The sequence below is a fragment of the Centruroides sculpturatus genome, unplaced genomic scaffold, assembly GCF_000671375.1.
Source record: "Centruroides sculpturatus isolate CEXI.00-Female unplaced genomic scaffold, Cexi_2.0 scaffold233, whole genome shotgun sequence".
In the NCBI taxonomy this organism is placed as follows: domain Eukaryota; kingdom Metazoa; phylum Arthropoda; class Arachnida; order Scorpiones; family Buthidae; genus Centruroides; species Centruroides sculpturatus.
Genome location: NW_019384616.1, coordinates 611164 through 619240, shown reverse-complemented (window position 1 = coordinate 619240; position 8077 = coordinate 611164). Strand labels below are relative to the sequence as shown.

Here is an 8077-nt window from a genome sequence, read left to right as displayed (position 1 = left end):
CTTCCTGTTTCTAGTTTTAGGATTGCCTTCGGCGTAACCTATTATATTGCAAAAGAGAATATTGATACTTATAGATTACAATTCGAATTTTTTCGTTAGGGTAAAAATACACGAATTAAATTCTAGAAAATTAAATATTTTAAAAATTATTCGACATTAATTTTAAGTTTAAACTATTCTTTTATTATTGTACAATTTTAATTATTTTATAAATAAAATTTTTGCTTTCATGTCTGTGTTTGAAGATTGGATCTCTTCTAGAAGATGATTTCTTTCTAAAAATAATACTTTATTAGATTTAAGAGCAAAAGAACAGTTATTGGTCTACAGAGGTCAATTACTATTTTTCAAGTAACATTATGTCCTCGTTCGAGTGAAACTGTGGGTAAACTAATATCTTAATCCAATTAGATAAATGTACATTCATCGAAATACTTCCAAGACATAAATTAATAATAGAAAAAAATATATAAGAAACAGAATAAAATTATCAGTACACGCTTGTAAAATATAGAGAAAACCAGGGCAGAACGGAATACTTATGTTTTTAAGGGTTGTAAAATAGTAAAGAATATAAACAGACATTTGAAAATGAACAAGTTTATTCTTTAAATACTTGACAGTGGGTGATCGGTTAACAAACATAATCTGTTCGCTATCCGAATCGTTCGTTAAACGATTATCGATTTATCATAGGTTTTTATGGGAATTTGATTAATTCGTTCCGGAGACTCCAAAAAATAAAAAAATATATATACTTCTTTACTACGTTTATTTATATGTAATAATAAAAATACGTATATATACAGTCTTGTATTTTTATTAATCATGTTTTTTTCCGTTTGTGGGGTTAAAGAATCTGTCTAATGTCGATTGCTTTTCTCTCTTCTTCAAGATTTTTCAGAAGTAATTAATAACATTGTAATTGTAGAGATTCCTAAGACTATTAACCTCAACCTGGTTTGAATGCCATTCTAAGATTGTCATTCTGACATCATTCCACTTCTTCAAAAAAATGTTTAAAAGCAGATATCGATATTAATTGAGAAGAAAACATATCTCTCTGAGTTTCTTTGTGTTCTTCATTCAAGAGTTCTTGACGTTCTTCTGTCATCAGATCCGTGTCAGGTTCCATTATGAGCGCTTCAATGTTCTTTATTTCTCAGATGTGATTTTTGTTACTCCTTAACCGATCACCCACTGTATTTCTTTCAAAACTATCAAAAATTACACACATCAATTGTTATTTATGTTATAAAAAACACTTTCTTTGATACTGTACATACAGCAAATAATAGAAAATAACCAATGATAAAATTACATTGTTCTTTAGTTTATTTTGATTTACTAAAACACTATAGTACATGGAGCATTTGCTTGAAAAAATTTAAAAGATTCAGATTTATAAAAATTTTTTTTCATTGTTTTTTAATTAACGAAATAAATCACAAATTAGAATAATATCTTCGTCGTCACTGTCCACTCAATCAGATGAATTACATATAACGATATATGTGTGTGAGAAAATCATATATAAATACATTAAATACTAGTTTATAAAATCCTTTTACTGTATAATATAAATAGATAATAGTTCATGTGTACTGTTATACATAAAAATAGCAATTCTAATATCGCTAAAAGCAACTTAATTTGTGAGGATTGTAAGAGGTGATTCCCAAAAGGTAAAAGTTATCCTTCAAATTAAAATATTCTGTTGTAATGCTTCCGTCTATGGCTCATTAAATATTTAGGCCTAGTTCTAGAAAATTAGTTCGGTTAAACCATGCAAAACTCTTTATCAGATATGTGGAACGATCGCTATCAAGAAAGAATTGCAACCTTTGTAAATAAGTGGTGACAAACGTTAATTCTTTAATGTAAATAGCCTTATCAATGGCTTATAGGTGGACGAAATTACCGTGATAATTTCACAGATATTAAGTTTATAGCCACTTAGGAAACTTGCTGTAAAATCTACGCTTGTGTAGTTTACCTTAAATTCTAACTTTCTTTACAAGTTCAATAATGCTTTTGTCCTGTTGTATTGCCTTGTTACATAATACTACACGTTTTAATCGTATTTAAAAAGAGAAAATGCCGTTACAAAGTAAGTAATTCTTTAATAAATGAGAATGTTGTCAAAGGCACAAAATAAATTGAAATCAAAATACTTTCAAAATGTTTATTTATATTTCTAACAATAGGAAGTAGCCTATATTAAAGGCATTGACTTATTGCAAGATATAATACGTTTTCTCTTCGTGAATTAACAGTAGGTGTTGTATGATGACATTCGAAGAGATTAGCTTTCAACATATTGATAAACGTCCATTTTCGTTGATCCAGTGTTTCATCGCTCGAGTGCTTACCAAAGATATAGTTCTAACACTTATGATATCGCTATTACATTAATAAATAACATATATGTTCTAATTGAATTTATCTTAAAGTTTCGATATTTTACTATTAAAATATTTAAGAAAGTAAACAAAATTTTATTTATTTACATTACAATATAATAGTAGTGCATAGAAGCGTGTTATTACTCTTCCAAAACAACAAGATATGACCCTTAAAAGATTATGAGATTTTTCTTATTTTTTCTCACTTTATAACTGTAAATTTGAATGTAAATTATACAAGAATATTCACTTTCATAGTTTAATAGAAATTTGTTATTGGGTGGAGAATACTGTCGTTAAAATTTCCAGCATATTTCCTAACTGACATTAAGTAAAATGATAATATAAATGCCATTGTATCGTTACTATCTAACTGAGTTTCAGCTTTGATAATAGAATATAATACTGACTGTAAAATTATATTACACTAGCGATCTGTGTATTTCAAATTAGTGATGAACAATAAAATTTAACTATTAGCAAACAGACTCCAGAATATACTAAGAGTACAATACACTTATATTAATTTAAATTAAAGTCGTATAAGATAATAAAATAAAAGAATGAATAATTCATTTTAGGTATTTAAAGTGAAAAAAAAAGATTTTTAACTGTTACATTTGCTTCTTTTTATTGTAATTAGGTACAATAAATAAAATTTAAGTACGTTTTTATGAACGAATTAATCAAACTAATAAATTTTTTAAACAAAATAATCATATTTTTCACGCCTTTCTCTATATAGTATAGCTATTAAAATGCTTTAAAGTGTAAATAAATAACAATAATAATAATATTTAAAATACAAAAGTTTCTTTTGTATAATGTTATACAAAGTATTTAATAATAGATATTGGAATTATATGATTCCATAATTGAAGATGTAAAGCGAATAAAAGTTTCCAAGAAGAAAGAATCATCTCGAAATTATCGAATAATTCAAAGGTATGATGTGTTAACTGTACAAGGCTGTGAATAACTCATTGAGACATTGTCATATGCGCGAGAAAGTGTGAGAAGTTTGTCCATGCCGAAGAATTGTTTGACATATTGTATTCGACTCATTTGTCAATTGGCCACGGTGGAAGAGACAGAATGAGCGAGCAATTAAAAACATTTTATAAAACATAACCCAAGCCACAATAAAAATGTTTTTGGATTTATGCGAACCTTGTCAACGAAAACAAAAAAGTGCGAAAAAAGGGCTTGTTGTAAAGCCGATTATTTCATCGCATTTCAATAGCAGATGCCAGGTGGATCTTATCGATTACCAATCTCAACTAGATGGAAAGTTTAAGTTTCTTCTCGTATGCCAAGATCACTCAACAAAAATTGTTGTATTAAAGCCGCCCACATCAAAATGGGTGGATGAAGTAGCCTATAACTTGCTGGATATTTTTCTTCTTTTTGGCGCTCCAAGTATTTTGCATTCTGATAACGGACGTGAATTTTGTAATAAAATCTTAGAATGTGTAACACAGTTGTGGCCAGAAATCAAAATGGTTAATGGCAAACCTAGACACAGCCAAAGTCAAGGAAGTGTAGAACGAGCGAATCAAGACATTGAAAACATGCTAACTACTTGGATGACTGATAGTCAAACTAACAAGTGGAGTGAGGGCGTACGATTTGTACGAATCATGAAGAATCGTGCCTATCATTCTGCAATTAAAAGAAGTCCGTACGAAGCTATGTTCGGTTGTCCCGTAAAAGTAGGATTGTCTTCATCTATTATACCACAAAGTGTATTACATTCGATAAATACTGAAGAAGACCTTGAAAAATTAGAAGATTCACAACAGACTGTGATTATGGAATCACTGTCAAATCTTACTGAAGATGCCATTCCGTTATCCTTTGCTTCTACAGAATCACCTATAGAAATACAAGAATTTATCGATAGTAATCTTAAACTGCCTTCTACACCGTTGATTGAGGAATATTCAGTTACCCTGCACCTCCAAGGAATAAGCTCTGCAAGTTGACGGTAACTCAGTGATGACTTCTTCAACTTTAGCAGAATCGCCATCACAGTTTCGTACAGAGCTTGTAAAGAGCACTATACAAAACATAGTCTGTATTGTTTGCTCACAAGTGTAAATCGTGTGATATATTTGTTCGCGTAGTTTGTGGTGAAGTAGATCGTAAAGAGGAAGGATATGGTAAGAATGTATTGTGCAACATCTGTAAAAAGAATATGGATCAGAAAATACAGCGTGATGAAGCCAAGAAATGTTTAGAAAAGCAAGCAAAGAAAATGTTTAGAAAAGCAAGCAAAGAAAATGTTAGCAGTTTCTAATACAAAGCACCCAAATGTCGATGAAGGTGTCACTGTAAGAATTAAAGTACCCGAAGAAGACATAGCAAAAACTAATGCACGCTCAATTTTAGCTGTGGTTCTTAGAAAACAGAAGATGGCTTTTATAAACTTGATACTAAAACAGGTATTTTAAAACAATTGTATGCAAAATCTGAATTCAGTGTTTGCAAAGAGAGATTTTTAACAAAAGAAGATGTCCCTGCTGTATAAATATCTTTACGTCAAACAGCAATAAAACAATCCCTTGGTACAGGGCAGAGTTTCAGAAAATGTGACTGCAAATCTAAATATACCACAAATAGGTGTGCTTGTCGCAAAAACAAATTGCTATGTAATTCAAAGTGTCACCAATCTTTAGATTGCACTAATAAGTAAGTACAATTTTATCATATGTTTTGCAAATTCATTTCCCTAATTGTAAAAATATTTTAAACCGTTTGATTTTTATATTACAGTTTTTTTAATTAATGATCGATTCTATCAACTAATTTGTTGATTGTTTGATTGTATTAACTTGATTCTTTAGATATCGAAAATTAAATAAATAACATTATGTTAATTTAAGCGTACAAAAATGTTGCTGTTGTTCCAGCAAAAATCTTATTTTCACTTTACCGAGTGCCTAGTAGGTAATGTGCAGATTACCTAGATACTCTGCACATTACCTAGGTAATTTGAGAAATGGAATAATTATCGCAGCTTTAACGGATCACCCTAGTTAATCTGCAGATTAGCTCGGTAATGCGCAGATTAACGGCTTTCGAGCTTTAGTGGTAACATATATATGTCTTTTGTACCATGTTTTTTCATAAGTAGAGTCAATTTTAGGTCTCTGGCTTATCTGTAGAGGAATAAGTGGTACTTTTCTAGACCCACGTTCTGGTTCTTTTTTATAATAAAAAAAGGACCCCTATTACAAGATTTTATTGAACAGGATTCAAATAGGGCCTTATTACATGACCCAAATCTATTTGGATCCAATTGAGTCTAACAATAAAGGTCATTTAAGTTCCTATTTGGGTTCTCTATTAGCTCTTGTGTAGTGTGATGTAATAATTATAACACAATGAGGTAAATTTCTTCCTATAGTTTATTAAATGCATAATATAAAAGAAATAAGGATAAATATACAATGCTACAATGCTACCATCTATTGTACATTNCTCGAAGACTATTTTAAGTAAAAATACATTTTATTTTTCAACAAAAGAAAGATGAAACTTTACTACACTTTTATTAATAGTTTATTACAATAAAATTTCTTTTAACGAAGGAAAAAAAAGATGAATTTTTAAACGTAAATTTCCTTAAATATTAAAGAAATAATTGAAATTAAATCAGAAGAATAATTTATTATCGATAAATTAAGTGATAACAATTTGATTATCGTTTCGTTATATCAAATCACTTATAACTGCACGACAATAATAAATTTTATGAATATAACAGTATTTTATTGCTTTCACGATAATAATCTCACCGTTTATTGCCTTTAATGGTATTTTATTATTATTATTATATGTCTATTTACACTTTGATAAATTGTTAGCTAATATCATGCGAACATTCCATGTTAGATTATTTATTATTTTCTAATTTATTACACATTATAATAGTATTCAACTCAATGTATTATTAAATCATGCTAATGACAATAGTAAAATTGTAGTTTGTCGACTTTAAAAGTGTTATTTAACTTCTTGTATAGTTTGCTTTACCTTCTTTTATTTTCTTTTTTTGCTCTTTAAAAATCAATAAGGCCTTTCTTATTTTAGGGCCTAATATTAACCTCAGGTTTATCTTATTTTCGGCTAGACCCCAAAGCTTATACACTGTTTCTGTTTCTAGACTATTTTTCGTTAAAAATAAGTCTTAGAAAATATTTAAATTAAGATATTTACGGAAAAAACTTGATAAAGATTTAGGTAAAATCGAATAGAGATATTGATTATAGTTATTTATACACAATATCTGTTCAAATTTATCCTTATCTTCATCAATTTTTTTCCCTAACTATTATTTACCTTAATAAATAGCAAAATTTACATATTTTCTTTGATAATAAATCTAAATTCGTTCAATATTTTAAATATACAATGAGATTTTCCACTACATCGTACATTTTTGGAGAAAAATCTAATGTTAATGTTGAACCAATTACAAGGAGAAGAGAAAGAGAGAGAGGAGAGATGATGCTGGAGCCAACTTTAATCATTTAAAATAATTTAGATAAGAATAATTTAATTATTAAAAGAGAATTTAGTTAAAAATAAGCTTATCGGATACATTTTTTTTTCGTTATAAAAGAGATATATTCTAGTATTTAAGCTATCGTTTCAACGTAAAACTCGATTTTAATAATTAAATATTAAAATTTCCAAATAAATTAAGTTTAAATTGAACGTGAACATCTGTAGGCATTGTATTGATCGACACTATTGTCATTATAAAGATGTGTTTTAACATGTGGATTAAGACTCTCTGCAGCCTCTAAGCACAAAAGATTGAGGCCCAAGGAATAATTTTATTACATTATAAACTAATTGTAGCTTAGAATTATTTATAAATTATGATATACAATTGCAACCTCAAGAGACCAGGCCAACTGTTCTTAAAATAATCTTAAAATATACTATGGTTAACTGATTTTTGGGCTATTTTATTTAAAGTTTTTTAATAGCATAATATGTTTAATTTTTGTTAGCTATTGAATTTTTAATTATTTACTATACTGTACATTAGTAGGTAAGCCTACTGTACTATACAATACATAATACCTACCCTTATTTACTGTCTAGAGGATATATCCATCTCTTCTTTTTCTCTACGTACATAATATAGATAATTAATGTTATATAATATAGATATGTAATGGTATATGGTATATGATGTAGATATAATAGTCTCTATCTTTTCTGTGGATATTCTTTAATTTTGTATTATCTTACTAGGAAGGAATTAACATAATAAACATTTCTATATTAAATATAAAGATTACTAAATATTTTTCAATGAGATAATATTCAATAATAATTTTTGCACCATGATAAATCTTATTTTATTGAATATTTACATTGTACAACTATAAATTTTAATTTATAATTCTGCTTGCACTTCTCACGTATTGTTCTACGTTTACGAATAGTTTGTTTATTTATAAAATAAATATTGCACACATGAAATTGTAGATAGAAATTATATTAATAATTCAGTAATTTTTTTAAAAGATACATTAATAAAAGAACACGCAACACTAGCCTCCGAGTGGAAAAAATCACTGAAGTCGATCGCGAGTTTGCTCATCACCTTCACTAACACACTGGATACGTAGAGTTTTTGGGGTTTTTCACGT

At 28.2% G+C, this 8077-nt stretch overlaps 1 pseudogene; it reads left to right on the top strand.

Annotated features, from left to right (window-relative positions):
• The first annotated feature begins 1786 nt into the window (after positions 1-1786).
• LOC111625390 lies at positions 1787-7692 on the top strand (annotated as a pseudogene).
• Positions 7693-8077: the final 385 nt, after the last annotated feature.